This window comes from Somniosus microcephalus, chromosome 12, assembly GCF_052327205.1.
Source record: "Somniosus microcephalus isolate GS21.2 chromosome 12, FLI_Smic_1.0, whole genome shotgun sequence".
NCBI lineage: Eukaryota > Metazoa > Chordata > Chondrichthyes > Squaliformes > Somniosidae > Somniosus > Somniosus microcephalus.
In genome coordinates, this window is record NC_140998.1 from 114,807,897 (window position 1) to 114,827,567 (window position 19,671).

Sequence of the window (19,671 nt, forward strand, 5' to 3'; positions counted from 1 at the left end):
CCTTGTGTGTTACTTTGACAATGCATCTTCCTTTCACTGGTATATCAGTACCTGAGTATCCTGTCACTTTCACTTTTATTCCATGTATCTTTGGTCTGGGTCTAATTTTCTTAAAATCAGTCTCTGATATCATATTAACTTGTGCTCCAGTATCCAATTTAAATGGAATGTGTATGTCATTCACTTTTAGTGTCAACATCCAGTCTCTTTCTTCTTTTTTGTTTTCAGACACAACATCTACATTGAACTCCTCTATCTCGCTTTCATCCACTGCATGGACCTTGCTTTGTTGCACTTGGTTCCTACAGCAATGGGCATAATGGTTCTTTTTGTTGCATCTATTGCATGTTTTACCATATGCTGGACACTTTCTTGGTGGATGCTGTGTACCGCATCAACTACATGACTTTCGATTGTCCCTTTCATTTTCGTTCGCTGGCCACGCCTCTTTTTTCACATTGGCGCTCTTTTTGTTAAACGGTTTGTGTCCGTTCTTACTCACTGCATCCATGTTGCAGCTACTGTCACTGAACAGCTCCTTTGCCTGCAACTTCACAGTCTCTGTAGCCCTACACGGTGCTATGGCTTTTCCCAGGTCTAGATCTTGCTCTCTTAGCAGTCTTTCCCTTAGACCATTATCTGGAATACCACACACCAGTCTGTCTTTTATCAGCGAGTCTGTCAGTCCCCCAAATTCACATGATTTGCTTCTGTTTCTCAGTTCAGTAACATACTGATCAATAGTCTCACCCGTTTTCTGTACACATGTGAAAAATGTATGCCTCTCAAACGTCACGTTACATTTAGGTATGCAGTAGGCCTCAAACTGTTCCATTATTTTATCTAGCTTCATTTTGTCTCCATCAGCAGCGAATGTGAAATTATTATACACCTCCAGCGCTTCATCACCCACGACATGTAAGAACACTGACGATTTCTTATTATTACTTTTCTCGTCAGCTCCGATTGCCGCTAAATACAACTCTACACGTTGTTTGAATCTCCTCCAATTTTCAGCCACATTACCTGTCAACTGAAGCATCGCCGGTGGGAGTAAACCTTACATTTTTCACTTCGTTAGCTATTCTCTAATGGTAAGTAACGATGTTCTCTTTTGGCTTGCTAATCTGTGGAGAGCTGATTTAACTTCAGATTTTTCCTCTTCATCTCTTTCAACCACTTCTGACACCATGTATTGATTTCTTTGTGGGTTCAATGATGAGACATTTATGAAAGAGAATGTCTTTTAATCTAAAGTCTGTTCAACTCTTTATACAGCTTTTCAGGAGACACGATGCTAGTGATGCATCTAGAATGAAACTGAAACTAAACCAAACTGCCTTGCTTGTCTCGGTCACATGCCCTCTGCTGCTCAGGCACAAGCAATCAATACATGCAATTATGCTGGTAAGGCATGATAATCAAACAGGCAAATAACATCACTATTTGCTGATATCATTACAAGTGTGAGCTCACATACTGATCTCTGTGACCAGCCCGAGTGTGAGTTCACACTCTGATCACTGTGACCGGCCCGAGTGTGAGTTCACACACTCATCACTGTGAGTGGCCCGAGTGTGAGCTCACACTCTGATCCCTGTGACCGGCCCGAGTGTGAGCTCACCTACTGATCCCTGTGACCGGCCCGAGTATGAGTACACACACTGATCACTGTGATCGGCCCAAGTGTGAGCTCACACACTGATCAATGTGACCGGCTCGAGTGTGAGTTCACACACTGATCACTATGACAGGCCCTAGTGTGAGCTCACACACTGATCCCTGTATCTGGCCCAAGTGTGAGTTCAACACTAATCCTTGTGACTGGCCCAAGTGTGAGTTCAACACTAATCCCTGTGACCGGACCGAGTGTGAGCTCACACACTGATCCCTGTGACCAGCCTGACTGTGAGCTCACACACTGATCACTATGACCAGCCCGAGTGTGATCTCACACACTGATCCCTGTGACCGGCCCGAGTGTGAGCTCACACTCTGATCACTGTGACTGGCCCAAGTTTGAGTTCACACACTGATCACTGTGACCGGCCCGAGTGTGAGCTCACGAACTGAGCCCTGAGACTGGCCCGAGTGTGAGTTCACATTCTGATCCCTGTGATCGGCCCAAGTGTGAGTTCACACACTGATCACTGTGACCAGCCAGACTGTGAGCACACACACTGATCACTATGACCAGCCCGAGTGTGATCTCATACACTGATCCCTGTGACCGGATCGAGTGTGAGTTTACACTATGATTCCTGTGACCGGCCCGAGTGTGATCTCACACACTGACCCCTGTGACCGGCCCGACTGTGAGTTCACGCACTGATCCCTGTGACCGGCCCAAGTGTGAGTTCACACACTGATCACTGTGACCAGCCCGAGTGTGAGTACACACTCTGATCCCTGTGACCAGACAGAGTGTGAGCACACACATGGATTCCTGTGACCGGCCCGAGTGTGAGTTCACACACTGATCACTGTGACCAGCCCGAGTGTGAGTTCACACTCTGATCCCTGTGACCAGCCCGAGTGTGAGTTCACACACTGATCCCTGTGACCGGCCCGAGTGTGAGTTCACACTCTGATCACTGTGACCAGCCCGAGTGTGAGCTCACACACTGATCCCTGTGACCGGCCCAAGTGTGAGTTCACACACTGATCACTGTGACCAGCCCGAGTGTGAGTTCACACTCTGATCCCTGTGACCAGACAGAGTGTGAGCACACACATGGATTCCTGTGACCGGCCCGAGTGTGATCTCACACACTGATCCCTGTGACCAGCCCGAGTGAGAGTTCACGCACTGACCCCTGTGGCCGGCCCAACTGTGAGTTCACACACTGTTCCCTGTGACCGGCCCAAGTGTGAGTTCACACTCGGATCCCTGTGACCAGACAGAGTGTGAGCACACACATGGATTCCTGTGACCGGCACGAGTTTGAGTTCACACACTGATCTCTGTGACCCGCCCGAGTGTGAGCTCACACACTGATCACTGTGACCAGCCCGAGTGTGAGTTCACACACTGATCACTGTGACCAGCCCGAGTGTGAGTTCACACACTGATCTCTGTGACCGGCCCAAGTGTGAGTTCACACTCTGATCCCTGTGACCAGCCAGAGTGTGAGCACACACACTGATCCCTGTGACCGGATCAAGTGTGAGTTCACACTATGATCCCTGTGACCGGACAGAGTGTGAGCTCACACTCTGATCACTATGACCAGCCCGATTGTGATCTGACACACTGATCCCTGTGGACGGCCCGATTGTGAGTTCACACACTGATCCATGTGACCAGCCTGAGTGTGAGTTCACACACTCAACTCTGTGACTGGCCCGAGTGTGAGCTCACACACTGATCCTTGTGACCAGTCCGAGTGTGAGCTCACACACTGATCCCTGTGACTGGCCTGAGTGTGAGCTCACACACTGATCCCTGTGACCGGCCCGAGTGTGAGCTCACACACTGTTCCCTGTGACCAACCCGAATGTGAGTTCTCACACTGATCCCTGTGACTGGCCCGAGTGTGAGCTCACATACTGATCCCTTTGACCGGTGTGAGTGTGAGTTCACATTCTGATCCCTGTGACCGGCCCGAGTGTTAGTTCACACACTGATCCCCAATGACCGGCCCAAGTGTGAGTTCACACTCTGATCCCTGTGACTGGACAGAGTGTGAGCTCACACACTCATCACTATGACCAGCCCGATTGTGATCTGACACACTGATCCCTGTGGACGGCCCGATTGTGAGTTCACACACTGATCCATGTGACCAGCCCGAGTGTGAGTTCACACACTCAACTCTGTGACTGGCCCGAGTGTGAATTCACACACTGATCCCTGTGACCGGCCCGAGTGTGAGTTCACACACTGATCTCTGTGACTGGCCCGAGAGTGAGTTCACACACTGATCTCTGTGACCGGCCCGAGTGTGAGCTCACACACTGATCCCTGTGACCGGCCCAAGTGTGAGTTCACACTCTGATCCCTGTGACCGGCCCGAGTGTGAGCTCACACTCTGATCACTGTGAGTGGCCCAAGTTTGAGTTCACACACTGATCACAGTGACTAGCCCGAGTGTGAGCTCACGAACTGAGCCCTGAGACTGGCCCGAGTGTGAGTTCACATTCTGATCCCTGTGATCGGCCCAAGTGTGAGTTCACACACTGATCACTGTGACCAGCCAGACTGTGAGCTCACACACTGATCACTATGACCAGCCCGAGTGTGATCTCATACACTGATCCCTGTGACCGGATTGAGTGTGAGTTTACACTATGAATCCTGTGACCGGATCGAGTGTGAGTTCACACTCTGATCCCTGTGACCGGCCTGAATGTGAGCTCACATACTGATCACTGTGACCGGCCCGAGTGTGATCTCACACACTGATCCCTGTGACCGGATCGAGTATGAGTTCACATTCTGATCCCTGTGACCGGACCGAGTGTGAGCTCACACTCTGATCACTGTGACCGGCCCGAGTGTGAATTCACACACTCATCACTGTGACTGGCCTGAGAGTGTGCTCACACACTGATCACTGTGACCAGCCCGAGTGAGAGTTCACGCACTGACCCCTGTGACCGGCCCGACTGTGAGTTCACGCACTGACCCCTGTGACCGGTCCAAGTGTGAGTTCACACACTGATCACTGTGACCAGCCTGAGTGTGAGTTCACACTCTGATACCTGTGACCAGACAGAGTGTGAGCACACACATGGATTCCTGTGACCGGCCCGAGTGTGAGTTCACACGCTGATCTCTGTGACTGGCCCGAGAGTGAGTTCACACACTGATCTCTGTGACCGGCCCGAGTGTGAGCTCACACACTGATCCCTGTGACCGGCCCGGGTGAGGGTTCACACACTGATCACTGTGACCAGCCCGAGTGTGAGTTCACACACTGATCCCTGTGACCGGATCGAGTGTGAGTTCACACTCTGATCCCTGTGACCGGACCTAGTGTGAGCTCACACACTGATCGCTGTGACCGGATCGAGTGTGAGTTCACACACTCATCACTGTGACTGGCCCGAGTGTGAGTTCACACACTGATCCATGTCACCTGCCCGAGTGTGAGTTCACACACTGATCCATGTGACCAGCCCGACTGCGAGTTCACACACTCAACACTGTGACTGGCCCGAGTGTGAATTCACAAACTGATCCCTGTGACCGGCCCAAGTGTGAGCTCACACACTGATCACTGTGACCGGTCTGAGTGTGAGCTTACACTCTGATCACTGTGACTGGCCCAAGTGTGAGTTCACACTCTGATCCCTGTGACCGGCCCAAGTGTGAGTTCACACACTCATCACTGTGACTGGCCCGGGTGTGAGCTCACACACTGATCCCTGTGACCAGCCCGAGTGTGAGTTCACACACTGATACCTGTGATCAGCCCCAGTGTGAGTTCACACACTGATCCCTGTGACTGGCCCGAGTGTGAGTTCCCACACTCATTATTGTGACCGGCTCGAGTGTGAGTTCACACAATGATCACTGTGACCAGCCCGAGTGTGAGTTCACACACTGATCCCTGTGACCGGCCCGAGTGTGAGCTCACACACTGATCCCTGTGACTGGCCCCAGTGTGAGTTCACACACTGATCCCTGTGACCAGCCCGAGTGTGAGTTCACACTCTGATCACTGTGACCAGCCCGAGTGTGAGTTCACACACTGATCACTGTGACCGGCCCGTGTGTGAGTACACATACTGATCCCTGTGACCGGCCCGAGTGTGAGCTCACACACTGATCCCTGTGACCGGCCCGAGTATGAGCACACACACTGACCCCTGTGACTGGCCCGAGTGTGAGTTCACACACTGATCCCTGTGACCAGCCCGAGTGTGAGTTCACATACTGATCCCTGTGACCAGCCCAAGTGTGAGTTCACACACTGATCCCTGTGACCAGCTGAGTGTGAGTTCACACACTGATCCCTGTGACTGGCCCGAGTGTGAGTTCACACACTGATCTCTGTGACCGGCTCGAGGGTGAGTTCACACACTGATCACTGTGACCGGCCCGAGTGTGAGTTCACACACTGATCTCTGTGACTGGCCCGAAGGTGACTTCACACACTGATCACTGTGACTGGCCCGAGTGTGAGTTCACAAACTGATCACTATGACAGGCCGAGTGTGAGTTCACACTCTGATCAGTGTAACCGGCCCGAGTCTGAGTTCACACATTGATCCCTGTGACCAGCCCGAGTGTGAGTTCACGAACAGATCCCTGTGACCGGCCCGCGGGTGAGCTCACGAACTGATCCCTGTGACTGGCCCGAGTGTGAGTTCATACACTGATCACTGTGACCGGCCCGAGTGTGAGTTCACGAACTGATCCCTGTGACCGGCCTGAGTGTGAGCTCACACACTGATCCCTGTGACCGGCCCAAGTGTGAGCTCACGAACTGATCACTGTGACTGGCCCGAGTGTGAGCTCACACACTGATCACTGTGACTGGCCCGAGTGTGAGCTCACGAACTGATCCCTGTGACCGGCCCGAGTGTGAGCTCACGAACTGATCCCTGTGACCGGCACGAGTGTGAGCTCACACACTGATCCTTGTGACCAGTCTGAGTGTGAGCTCACACACTGATCCCTGTGACTGGCCTGAGTGTGAGCTCACACACTGATCCCTGTGACCGGCCCGAGTGTGAGCTCACACACTGTTCCCTGTGACCAACCCGAATGTGAGTTCTCACACTGATCCCTGTGACTGGCCCGAGTGTGAGCTCACATACTGATCCCTTTGACCGGTGTGAGTGTGAGTTCACATTCTGATCCCTGTGACCGGCCCGAGTGTTAGTTCACACACTGATCCCCAATGACCGGCCCAAGTGTGAGTTCACACTCTGATCCCTATGACCAGTGTTATAAATCTCATCATCATAAATAAACTACTCATGAAATAACACTGGACGGCCAGCTGGTGGCGCTATCCAAGTAGTATAAATACTCGGGCGTGGGCCCAGCTTGCCCAGGGACATTTTGTAAGACAGGAACTATGGAAGTACAACTAGACCTCCATGTTCTGAAACAAGTGAATTAAAGCCTTGCTTTATACTCAAACCAAGTGTGTAGTGAGTTTTATTACGTCAGTTTAATCAACTTGATATCGACTCCACGCTCTGAGTGATTTGGGAACAGCCAGCTACGACTTCAACTGCAGAAGGGTACTCCGGCGTAGTAATCAATCCATCATGGACAAACTACTCAGACCTGCCTGTCTTGACCTGGACCCAAATTCACCTACAACTGCTAAGGTATGGAAACACTGGTATCGTACCTTCAGCAACTTCCTCAGGGTATATGGTGAGAATGTTCCTGATAAATTAGAGATACTTGCCAATTATGTATCTCCTCATGTGTTTGACTATATCGAAGACTGTGTAGACTATGACTCCGCTATCCTAATATTACAGCGACTATATGTTAAGGCCCCAAATGAAATTTTTGCTCAGCATCTACTGGCCACAACTCAACAACAACCTGGGGAATCACTTGACGAATTCCTTCAGAAACTTCGCTGGATCAGCAAGGATTGTAATCTTAAAGCTGTCACAGCTGAGCAGTACCAGGAGGAGTTAATGCGTGATTCCTTTATTAATGGGATTGCGTCTCCCTTCATATGCCAGCGTCTGTTGGAGAGTAAAACCCTCAAGTTACAGGTTGCCTATGACCAGGCATGTTCCCTGGACTTAGCAAAGAGGAATGCACATACTTATCTTTTACCTCGTGCACGGGCTGCTGCTATCACTTTTAATGACTCCTTCGATAGATCTCGGGCAGAAACCCTCACAGAGGATGACTCTAACCTAACGGATGACAACCCTACCCTAGAAGCTTTCGCTGATGATGACCCCGCCCTAGCGGCATCTTGGCAATCTGGAAGGAAGTGTTTCTTCTGTGGAGGTGCGTTCCATTATAAGAAATGTTGTCCTGCTCGTAACGCAACCTGCAATCAATGCAGCAAGAAAAGTCACTTTTCTAAGGTATGCCAGTCAAGAGCCTCTGTTAGTAAGAAAGGCCACTTTTCTAAGGTATACTGGTCGAGAGCTCCTGTTAGTTTTGCAGCTACTATCTATAAAACTGCTCCTCCCCCAAGAGCCACTACTAAGGTTACAGCTGCTATCTATGAAACTGCTCCTCCCCCAAGAACCACTACTAAGGTTACAGCTGTCAAGGGTAAAACTGCCCCTCCTCCCATCACAGCTGTTTTTCCCCAAAGTCTGTCCCATGCAGCCATGAAGGTTTCGGTAAATGGACACATTTTGAGTGCACTAATTGACTCATGCAGCTCTGACAGCTTCATTAGTGAACGGGCTGTCAGTAAGCTAAAACTGCATATTTACCCCTCAGACAGGGAAATTGCAATGACTCTGACGACATTGGCCACCAATTCTTCCGGCTTTTGTCTTGTCGACCTTATTCTCAATGGCCGCACTTATTTCTCCACTCGGCTCAAGGAGCTCAAGAACCTATGCAGTGATGTGCTCCTGGGACAGGATTTCCAGAAACAACACAAAAGACTCACTTTCGAGTTTGGAGGGTCAAAGCTGGAGTTTACTATTTCCAAAGTACCGTTTCGTGCGCTTTCGGCGGCTTCGCTCGACGAGCCCTCCTTGTTTACCAATCTTTCCCCCCCGATGTAAGCCCATAGTCACTAAATCACGATGTTTCAGCCAAAATGATTGATCCTTTATCGAGGCAGAAATCTCTCGCCTTCTAGCTGACGGTATATGGCCTTTGAGGCCAATGGTCGGCTTTACCAGTTTTGTCGCCTTCCATTTGGGGTCACCAATGGGGTGGCCGTCTTTCAACGGGCAATGGATAGCCTAGTCAAACAGGAGAACTTAACGGACACTTTTCCATATCTGGATAATATCACTATTGCTGGTCATGACATAGAAACATAGAAACATAGAAGATAGGAGCAGGAGTAGGCCATTCGGCCCTTCGAGCCTGTTCCGCCATTCAATGAGCTCATGGCTGATCATCCAAATTCAGTACCCGGTCCCTGCCTTCTCCCCATATCCCTTGATCCCTTTAGCCTTAAGAAATATATCCAACTCTTTCTTGAATATACTTAATAAACTGGCCTCCACCGCCCTCTGTGGCAGAGAATTCCACAGGTTCACCACTCTCTGGGTGAAGAAATTCCTCCTCATTTCAGTCCTAAATGGCTTACCCCTTATCCTTAGACTATGACCCCTGGTTCTGGACTCCCCGGCCATCAGAAACATCCTTCCTGCATCTAGTCTGTCGAGGCCTGACAGAATTTTATAGGTTTCGATGAGATCCCCTCTCAATCTTCTAAACTCCAGTGAGTATAAGCCCAATCGACACAATCTCTCCTCATACGTCATTCCTGCCATCCCAGGTATCAGCCTGGTGAATCTTCGCTGCACTCCTTCCATGGCAAGAACGTCCTTCCTCAGGTAAGGCGACCAAAACTGCACACAATACTCAAGGTGTGGTCTCACCAAGGCCCTGTACAACTGCAGCAAGACATCCTTGTTCTTGTACTCGAACCCTCTTGCTACGAAGGCCAACATACCATTTGCCTTCTTAACCGTCTGCTGCGCCTGCATTCTTACCTTCAGCGACTGGTGTACAAGAACACCCAGGTCTCTTTGCACTTCCCCTTCTCCCAATCTATTACCATTCAAATAATAATCTGCCTTCCTGTTTTTGCCACCAAAGTGGATAACCTCACATTTATCCACATTATAGTGCATTTGCCATGTTTCTGCCCAATCACCCAACCTGTCCAAATCGTGCTGGAGTTTCACGACATCCTCCTCACAGCATACCCTCCCACCCAGCTTTGTGTCGTCTGCAAATTTGGAGATATTACATCCAATTCCCTCGTCCAGATCATTAATATATATTGTGAACAGCTGGGGTCCTAGGACCGATCCTTGCGGTACCCCACTAGTCACTGCCTGCCACTCGGAAAACGATCCGTTTATTCCAACTCTTTGCTTTCTGTCCGCCAACCAGTTCTCTATCCAAGTCAATACCTTGCCCCCAATCCCATGTGCCTTAATTTTGCACGCTAATCTCTTATGCGGGACCTTATCGAAAGCCTTCTAAAAGTCCAAATACACCACATCCACTGGTTCTCCCTTATCTATTTTACCAGTTACATCCTCAAAAAATTCCAGTAGATTAGTCAAGCATGATTTACCTTTTGTAAATCCATGTTGACTTTGTCCGATCCAGTCACTGCTTTCCAAGTGCTCTGCTATTACATCTTTTATAATGGACTCTAGCATTTTCCCCACTACCGATGTCAAGCTTACCGGTCTATAATTCCCCGCCTTTTCTCTACCATCTTTTTTGAATAGTGGGGTAACATTAGCTACCCGCCAATCCATGGGTACTGTTCCAGAGTCTATCGAGTTCTGGAAGATGACCAGCAATGCATCTACTATTTCTAGGGCCACTTCCTTAAGTACCCTGGGATGTAGATTATCAGGCCCTGGGGATTTATCGGCCTTCAGTCCCATCAATTTTCCTAACACCATTTCCCTACAAATACTGATTTCTTTCAGTTCCAGCGTTTCATCAGGCCCTATGTTCCCCGGCATCTCTGGGAGGTTATTTGTGTCCTCCTTTGTGAAGACAGAACCAAAATATGTATTTAGTTGGTCTGCCATTTCTTTGTTCCCCATTATAAATTCCCCGATTCTGACTGCAAGGGACCTACGCTTGACTTCACCAATCTTTTTCTCTTCACATATCTATAAAAGCTTTTACAGTCAGTTTTTATGTTCTCTGCAAGCTTACTCTCATATTCTATTTTCCCTTTCTTAATTAATCCCTTTGTCCTCCTTTGTTGAATCCTAAACTGCTCCCAATCCTCAGGATTATTGCTTTTTCTGGCCAATTTATATGCACTCGCCTTGGACCTTATGCTATCCCTAATTTCCCTTGTTAGCCACGGTTGGGTCACCTTTTTTGTTTTATTTTTATGCCAAACTGGGATGAACAAATTCTGTAGTTCATCCATTCGGTCTTTGAATGTTTGCCATTGCCTATCCACTGTCAACCCTTTGAGTGCCATTCCCCAATCAATCCTACCCAACTCGCTCCTCAGACCATCATAGTTTCCTTTATTTAAATTGAGGACCCTAGTCCGCGAGTCAACTACTTCATTCTCCATCTTAATGAAGAATTCGATCATATTATGATCGCTCCGACCCAAGGGGCCTCATACAACAAGATTGCTAATTAATCCTTTCTCGTTACATAATACCCAGTCTAAGATGGTCTGATCTCTGGTTGGTTCCTCGAAATATTGGTCCAGGAAACCATCCCGTAAACACTCCAGGAATTCCTCCTCCATGGTATTGTTACTCATTTGGTTGGCCCAATCTATATGTAGATTAATGTCACCCATGATGACTGCTGTGCCCTTATTGCACGCTTCTTTAATTTCTCTTTTAATGCCATCCCCAACCTCCGCCTTACTGTTTGGAGGTCTATAAACCACTCCCACTAACATTTTTTTCCCCTTAGTATTTCTCAATTCTACCCATACAGATTCCACCTCATCAGAGCTAATATCCTTCATTACAATTGTGTTAATCCCTTCTTTAACCTGTAATGCTACCCCACCTCCCTTTCCTTTTTGCCTATCTTTCCTGAATATCAAATACCCCTGGATGTTGAGTTCCCAGTCCTGGCCTTCCTTGAGCCACATTTCCGTAATCCCAACCAAATCGTATTTGTTTACTTCTATTTGCGCAGCCAATTCATCCACCTTATTACAAATGCTCCTCGCATTAAGACACAAAGCCTTCAGGCTTGTTTTTTTAAAGCTGTCAGACCTATTAGAATTATTATTTACTGCGGCCATGTTTGATTTAAACCGTTGATTTCTCTGACTGCCACTTTTGTTTTTCTCCTTCCTATCTTTTGCTTTTATCCTTGTTTCCCTCTCCTCTGTCTCCCTGCTCAGGTTCCCAACCCCCTGCCATTTTAGTTTAAACCCTCCCCCACAGCACTAGCAAACACTCCCCCTAGGACATTGGTTCCAGCCCTGCCCAGGTGCAAACCGTTCGGTTTGAACTGGTCCCACCTCCCCCAGAACCGGTTCCAATGTCCCAGGAACTTGAATCCCTCCCCCTGGCACCATTCCTCTAGCCACGTATTCATCTGAAGTATCCTTCTATTTCTACTCTGACTAGCACGTGGCACTGGTAGCAATCCTGAGATTACTACCTTTGAGGTCCTGTTTTTTAATTTATCTCCTAACTCCCTATACTCCGCTTTTAGGACCTCATCCCACATTTTACCTATATCGTTGATGCCTATATGCACCACGACAACTGGCTGTTCACCCTCCCCTTCCAAGATGTTCTGGAGTCGCTCGGAGACATCCTTGACCCTTGCACCAGGGAGGCAACACACCATCCTGGAGTCTCGTTTGCGGCCGCAGAAACACCTATCTATTCCCCTTACAATTGAATCCCCTATTACTATAGCTCTACCCCTCTTTTTCCTCCCATTCTGTGCAGCAGAGCCACCCCTGGTGCCAGGAAGTTGGCTGCTGCTGCCTTCCACTGATAAGCCATACCCCCCAACAGTACTCAAAGTGGTGTATCAGTTGGAGAGGGGGATGGCCACAGGGGACCGCTGCACTACCTGCCTGCGCCTAGTACTCTGCCTGTTGGTCACCCGTTCCCTTTCTTCCTGTCCAACCTCTACCTGCGGTGTGTCCAACTCCGTAAATGTGCTATTCACGATGTCCTGAGCATCGTGAACGCTCCAGTATGTGTCCAATCGCAGCTCCAGCACTGCAATGTGGTCTGTCAGTAGCTGCAGCTGGATGCACTTCCTGCACATGTAGTTGTCAGGGACACAGGAAGTGTCCCTGATTTCCCACATATCGCAGGAGGAGCAGATCACGGTGCCCGGCTGTCCTGCCATGACTTACCCTTTAATTAATTGAATTTAAATTAAATCAATCAATCCCACTAATTACACTACAGTTAACTGGTTTACCAACAGTCCCTGCTACACCAGAGAGACCTTAGAAACTATAAACCAGAGTTAAAGAAGAAGCATGATGCCAATCTCCAGAAATTTTTTGACGTTCTCCGTCATCGCAACTTAACCTTAAATGAGTCCAAATCTGTAAAATCAGTACCATCAGTCAACATCCTTGGCTACTGGATGGGCAACGGTGTCATCAAACCGGATCCGGAGCGACTTCGTCTGCTTCAGGAGCTCCCTCCCCCCTATGAATTTCGGCTCTCTTCGTCGGACACTCGGCATGTTCGCCTATTATGCAAAATGGATACCCCACTTCTCCAACAAGATCCAGCCCCTGCTTCACGCAAAGTCATTTCCATTAGAGGCAATGGCTATTTCAGCTTTCAACCTCCTCAAGCGACAACTGGAAAAAGCCACGCTTCGTTCCATTGATGAAAATCTTCCTTTCGTGGTCGAGTGCGATGCATCGGATGTGGCGATCTCAGCTACCTTGAATCAAGGTGGTCGACCCGTTGCGTTTCTGTCCAGAACTTTGCAGGGTAGTGAGCTCCATTATCCTCCTGTCGAGAAGGAGGCTACGGCCATCATCGAAGCTGTACGTAAATGGAGTCATTTTCTCGCTCGTCGCCATTTCACACTTATAACCGATCAGCACTCCGTGGCCTTTATGCTGGATAACCGGAAATGCATTAAGATCAAGAATAACAAAATACAACTCTGGAGGATGGAATTGGCCGCCTTTGGATACACCATACATTATTGACCCGGCAAAGAGAATGTGGCCCCGGATACCCTCAAGCGGCCATTCTGCTCTTCTATATCAACTTCGACTCTCGCGGATCTTCATACTGACTTATGCCATCCTGGCATTACCCGTATGTTGCACTTTGTGCGATCTAAAAATCCCCCATTTTCTACGGAAGATGTGAAATGAACGTGCTCCTCCTGTAAAATTTGTGCGGAATTAAAACCGCAATTCTTCCGTCCATTGAATGGCTCGCTCATACACGCTATGCAGCCTATGCAGCGACTCAGCATTGACGTTAAAGGGTCATTGCCCCCCTCAATGCGAAACACCTACTTACTTACTATGGTGGACGAATATTCACGCTTTCCCTTTGCTTTCCCCTGTCCCAATATGCTTACTTCCACAGTGATCAAATGCCTTGATCAAGTCTTTTCCCTTTGCGGTACGGCCAATTTCATCCACTCTGATCCGGGTCCCTCCTTCATGTCAAGCAAACTCAAGAGTTATCTTTCCCAACGGGGAATCGCCACAAGTAAAATGACACCGTACCATCCCATCAGTAATGGACAGGTTGAGAGATACAACGCTATCATTTGGAACGCTGTTAGTCTTGCACTAAAGTCACGCAACCTACCAGACCAGCAGTGGGAAACTGCTCCCTGATGTGTTGCATTCCATCAGGTCTCTTCTTTCTATGTCCACCAATGTCACGCCTCATGAGCGATTCTTCAGGTTCCAGCGTCGCTCCGCTCATGGGACGTCCCTACCGTCATAGTTGGCATCTCCCGGCTCCGTGCTGCGCCGAAGATTTGTCCGATCTTCTAAAAACGATCCCCTCGTTGACGAGATAGAACTCACGGACGTCAATCCCATGTACGCGCACGTGCGGTACCCTGATGGCCGGGAGTCCACCGTTTTGCTCCGGGAACTGGCTCCCTGTCCAGCCAGTTCTACGGACCTAACTGATAGAGGGAGCCACGGTGATGATGCCGACACTCTGCGCTCCCTCGAAGATCATGCCCTACCTGGGACATCGAGAGGTCTGCCGGCTGCCCCACCGGATCCACTCGGGGAGCCGAGCGCTCCCCATGGGATGGCCATCCGAGGCCAGGAGGCCAGTCGATCCCCGGCTATCAAACAGGATGAAGCCAGCTCTGCGCCTGTGGGGACCCGCACCCGGAGTCACGATCTCCCTAGCCTCCCTCGGGTCGATCAGGGTAACACGGGCCCTGTCGATCCACCGGTACGGATCAAGCGGGCCAAGCTCCAAGACACGGTCTGGGGAGAGGTGCCTTCTAGCCATAAACAAAGATCTAAAAGACTGCGGCTATTTGTGGTCCACCTAATCCGTTAAGAGGAAGTCGTCGGTCTTCCAAATCTTTTAGGCAGGAAGAATGTTATAAATCTCATCATCATAAAGAAACTACTCATGAAATAACACTGGATGGCCAGCTGGTGGCGCCGTCCAAGGAGTATAAATACTCAGGCGTGGGCCCAGCTTTTCAGGGACATTTTGTAAGACAGGAACTAGTGAAGTACAACTAGACCTCCATGTTCTGAAACAAGTTGATTAAAGCCTTGCTTTATACTCAAACCAAGTGCGTAGTGAGTTTTATTATGTCAACCAGTGTGAGTTCACACACTGATCCCTGTGACCGGCCCGAGTGTGAGCTCACACACTGACCCCTGTGACCGGCCCAAGTGTCAGATCACACTCTGATCACTGTGATTGGCCCAAGTGTGAGCTCACACTCTGATCACTGTGATTGGCCCAAGTGTGAGCTCACACACTGATCAATGTGACCGGCCCAAGTGTCAGATCACACACTGATCACTGTGACTGGCCCAAGTGTGAGCTCACACGCTGATCACTGTGACCAGCCCAAGTGTGATTTCACACACTGATCCCTGTGACAGGCCCAAATGTGAGTTCACACTCTGATCCCCGTGACCAGCCCGAGTGTGAGCTCATACACTAATCCCTGTAAGCGGATTGAGTGTGAGTTCACACTCTGATCCCTGTGACCGGACCGAGTGTGAGCTCACACTCTGATCACTGTGACCGGCCCGAGTGTGAGTTCACACACTCATCACTGTGACTGGCCCGAGTGTGAGCTCACACACTGACCACTGTGACTGGCCCAAGTGTGAGCTCACACTCTGATCACTGTGAACGGCCCGAGTGTGAGCTAACAAACTGATCACTGTGACCGGCCCGAGTGTGAATTCACACACTGAACCCTGTGACCAGCCAGAGTGAGAGTTCACAAACTGATCATTGTGAATGGTCCAAGTGTGAGTTCAGACACTGATCCCTGTGACCAGCCCGAGTGTGAGTTCACACACTCATTACTGTGACCGGCCCAAGTGTGAGCTCACAAACTGATCACTGTGACTGGCCCGAGTGTGAGATCATACACTGATCACTGTGATCAGCCTGAGTGTGAGCTCACACTCTGATCACTGTGACTGGTCCGAGTGTCAGCTCACACTCTGATCACTGTGACTGGCCCAAGTGTGAGTTCACACACTGATCCCTGTGACCGGCCCGAGTGTGAGTTAACATAGAAACATAGAAGATAGGAGCAGGAGTAGGCCATTCGGCCCTTCGAGCCTGCTCCGCCATTCAATGAGATCATGGCTGATCATCCAAATTCAGTACCCTGTCCCTGCCTTCTTCCCATATCCCTTGATCCCTTTAGCCTCAAGAAATATATCCAACTCTTTCTTGAATATATTTAATGAACTGGCCTCCACCGCCCTCTGTGGTAGAGAATTCCACAGGTTCACCACTCTCTGGGTGAACAAATTCCTCCTCATTTCAGTCCTAAATGGCTTACCCCTTATCCTTAGACTATGACCCCTGGTTCTGGACTCCCCGGCCATCAGAAACAACCTTCTTGCATCTAGTCTGTCGAAGCCTGACAGAATTTTATAGGTTTCGATGAGATCCCCTCTCAATCTTCTAAACTCCAGTGAGTATAAGCCCAATCGACACAATCTCTCCTCATACGTCATTCCTGCCATCCCAGGTATCAGCCTGGTGAATCTTCGCTGCACTCCTTCCATGGCAAGAACGTCCTTCCTCAGGTAAGGCGACCAAAACTGCACACAATACTCAAGGTGTGGTCTCACCAAGGCTCTGTACAACTGTAGCAAGACATCCTTGTTCCTGTACTCGAACCCTCTTGCTACGAAGGCCAACATACCATTTGCCTTCTTAACCGTCTGCTGCGCCTGCATGCTTACCTTCAGCGACTGGTGCACAAGAACACCCAGGTCTCTTTGCACTTCCCCTTCTCCCAATCTATTGCCATTCAAATAATAATCTGCCTTCCTGTTTTTGCCACCAAAGTGGATAACCTCACATTTATCCACATTATAGTGCATTTGCCATGTTTCTGCCCAATCACCCAACCTGTCCAAATCGTGCTGGAGTTTCACGACATCCTCCTCACAGCATACCCTCCCACCCAGCTTTGTGTCGTCTGCAAATTTGGAGATATTACATCCAATTCCCTCGTCCAGATCATTAATATATATTGTGAACAGCTGGGGTCCTAGGACCGATCCTTGCGGTACCCCACTAGTCACTGCCTGCCACTCGGAAAACGATCCGTTTATTCCAACTCTTTGCTTTCTGTCCGCCAACCAGTTCTCTATCCAAGTCAATACCTTGCCCCCAATCCCATGTGCCTTAATTTTGCACGCTAATCTCTTATGCGGGACCTTATCGAAAGCCTTCTAAAAGTCCAAATACACCACATCCACTGGTTCTCCCTTATCTATTTTACCAGTTACATCCTCAAAAAATTCCAGTAGATTAGTCAAGCATGATTTACCTTTTGTAAATCCATGTTGACTTTGTCCGATCCAGTCACTGCTTTCCAAGTGCTCTGCTATTACATCTTTTATAATAGACTCTAGCATTTTCCCCACTACCGATGTCAGGCTTACCGGTCTATAATTCCCCGCTTTTTCTCTACCACTTTTTTTGAATAGTGGGGTAACATTAGCTACCCTCCAATCCATGGGTACTGTTCCAGAGTCTATCGAGTTCTGGAAGATGACCAGCAATGCATCTACTATCTCGAGGGCCACTTCCTTAAGTACCCTGGGATGCAGACCATCAGGCCCTGGGGATTTATCGGCCTTCAGTCCCATCAATTTTCCTAACACCATTTCCCTACAAATACTGGTTTCTTTCAGTTCCTCCCTTTCATCAGACCCTATGTTCCACAGCATCTCTGGGAGGTTATTTGTGTCCTCCTTTGTGAAGACAGAACCAAAGTATGTATTTAGTTGGTCAGCCATTTCCTTGTTTCCCATTATAAATTCCCCTGATTCTGACTGCAAGGGGCCTACACTTGACTTCACCAATCTTTTTCTCTTCACATATCTATAAAAGCTTTTACAGTCAGTTTTTATGTTCTCTGCAAGCTTACTCTCATATTCTATTTTCCCTTTCTTAATTAATCCCTTTGTCCTCCTTTGTTGACTCCTAAACTGCTCCCAATCCTCAGGATTATTGCTTTTTCTGGCCAATTTATATGTCCTCTCCTTGGATCTTATGCTATCCCTAATTTCCCTTGTTAGCCACGGTTGAGCCACCTTTTTTGTTTTATTTTTATGCCAAACTGGGATGAACAAATTCTGTAGCTCATCCATTCGGTCTTTGAATGTTTGCCATTGCCTATCCACCATCAACCCTTTGAGTGCCATTCCCCAATCAATCCTACCCAACTCGCTCCTCAGACCATCGTAGTTTCCTTTATTTAAATTGAGGACCCTTGTTTCTGAGTCAACTACTTCATTCTCCATCTAAATGAATAATTCGATCATATTATGATCGCTCTGACCCAAGGGGCCTCGTACAACAAGATTGCTAATTAATCCTTTCTCGTTACATAATACCCAGTCTAAGATGGCCTGATCTCTGGTTGGTTCTTCGACATATTGGTCCAGGAAACCATCTCATCACTGTGACTGGCCCGAGTGTGAGCTCACACACTGATCACTGTGACTGGCCCGAGTGTGAGCTCACACACTGATCATTGTGACCGGCCCGATGTGTGAGTTCACACACTGATCACTGTGACAAGGCCGAGTGTGAGTTCACGCACTGAACACCATCACCGGTCAGAGTGTGAGCTCAATCACTGATCACTGTGACCAGCCCGAGTGTGAGCTCACACTCTGATCCCTATGACCAGCCAGAGTGTGAATTCACATACTGGTCCCTGTGACTGGCCCGAGTGTGAGTTCACACAATGATCACTGTAACCAGCCCGAGTGTCAGTTCAAACTCTGATCCCTGTGAACGGCCCGAGTGTGAGCTCATACACTGATTACTGTGAACAGCCCAAGTGTCAGTTCACAAACTGATACCTGTGAACGGCCCGATTGTGAGCTCACACACTGTTCCCTGTGACTGGCCCGAGTGTGAATTCACACACTGATCCCTGTGACGGGCCGAGTGTGAGCTCACAAACTGATCCCTGTGACTGGCCCAAGTGTGAGTTCACACACTAATCCCTGTGACCGGCCCGAGTGTGAATTCACAAACTGATCCCTGTGACCAGCCCGAGTGTGAGCTAACACACTGATCCCTGTGACAGGCCCAAAAGTGAGCTCACACACTGATCAATGTGACCGGCCTGAGTGTGAGTTCACAAGCTGATCCCTGTGACCGGATCGAGTGTGAGTTCACAGTCTGAACCCTGTGTCTGGCCCGAGTGTGAGCTCACACACCGATCACTATGACCGGCCCGAGTGTGAATTCACACACTGATCCCTGTGACCGGCCCGAGTGTGAGTTCACACTCATCCCTATGAATGGCCCAAGTTTGAGCTCACACACTGATCACTGTGACCAGCCCGAGTATGAGTTCAC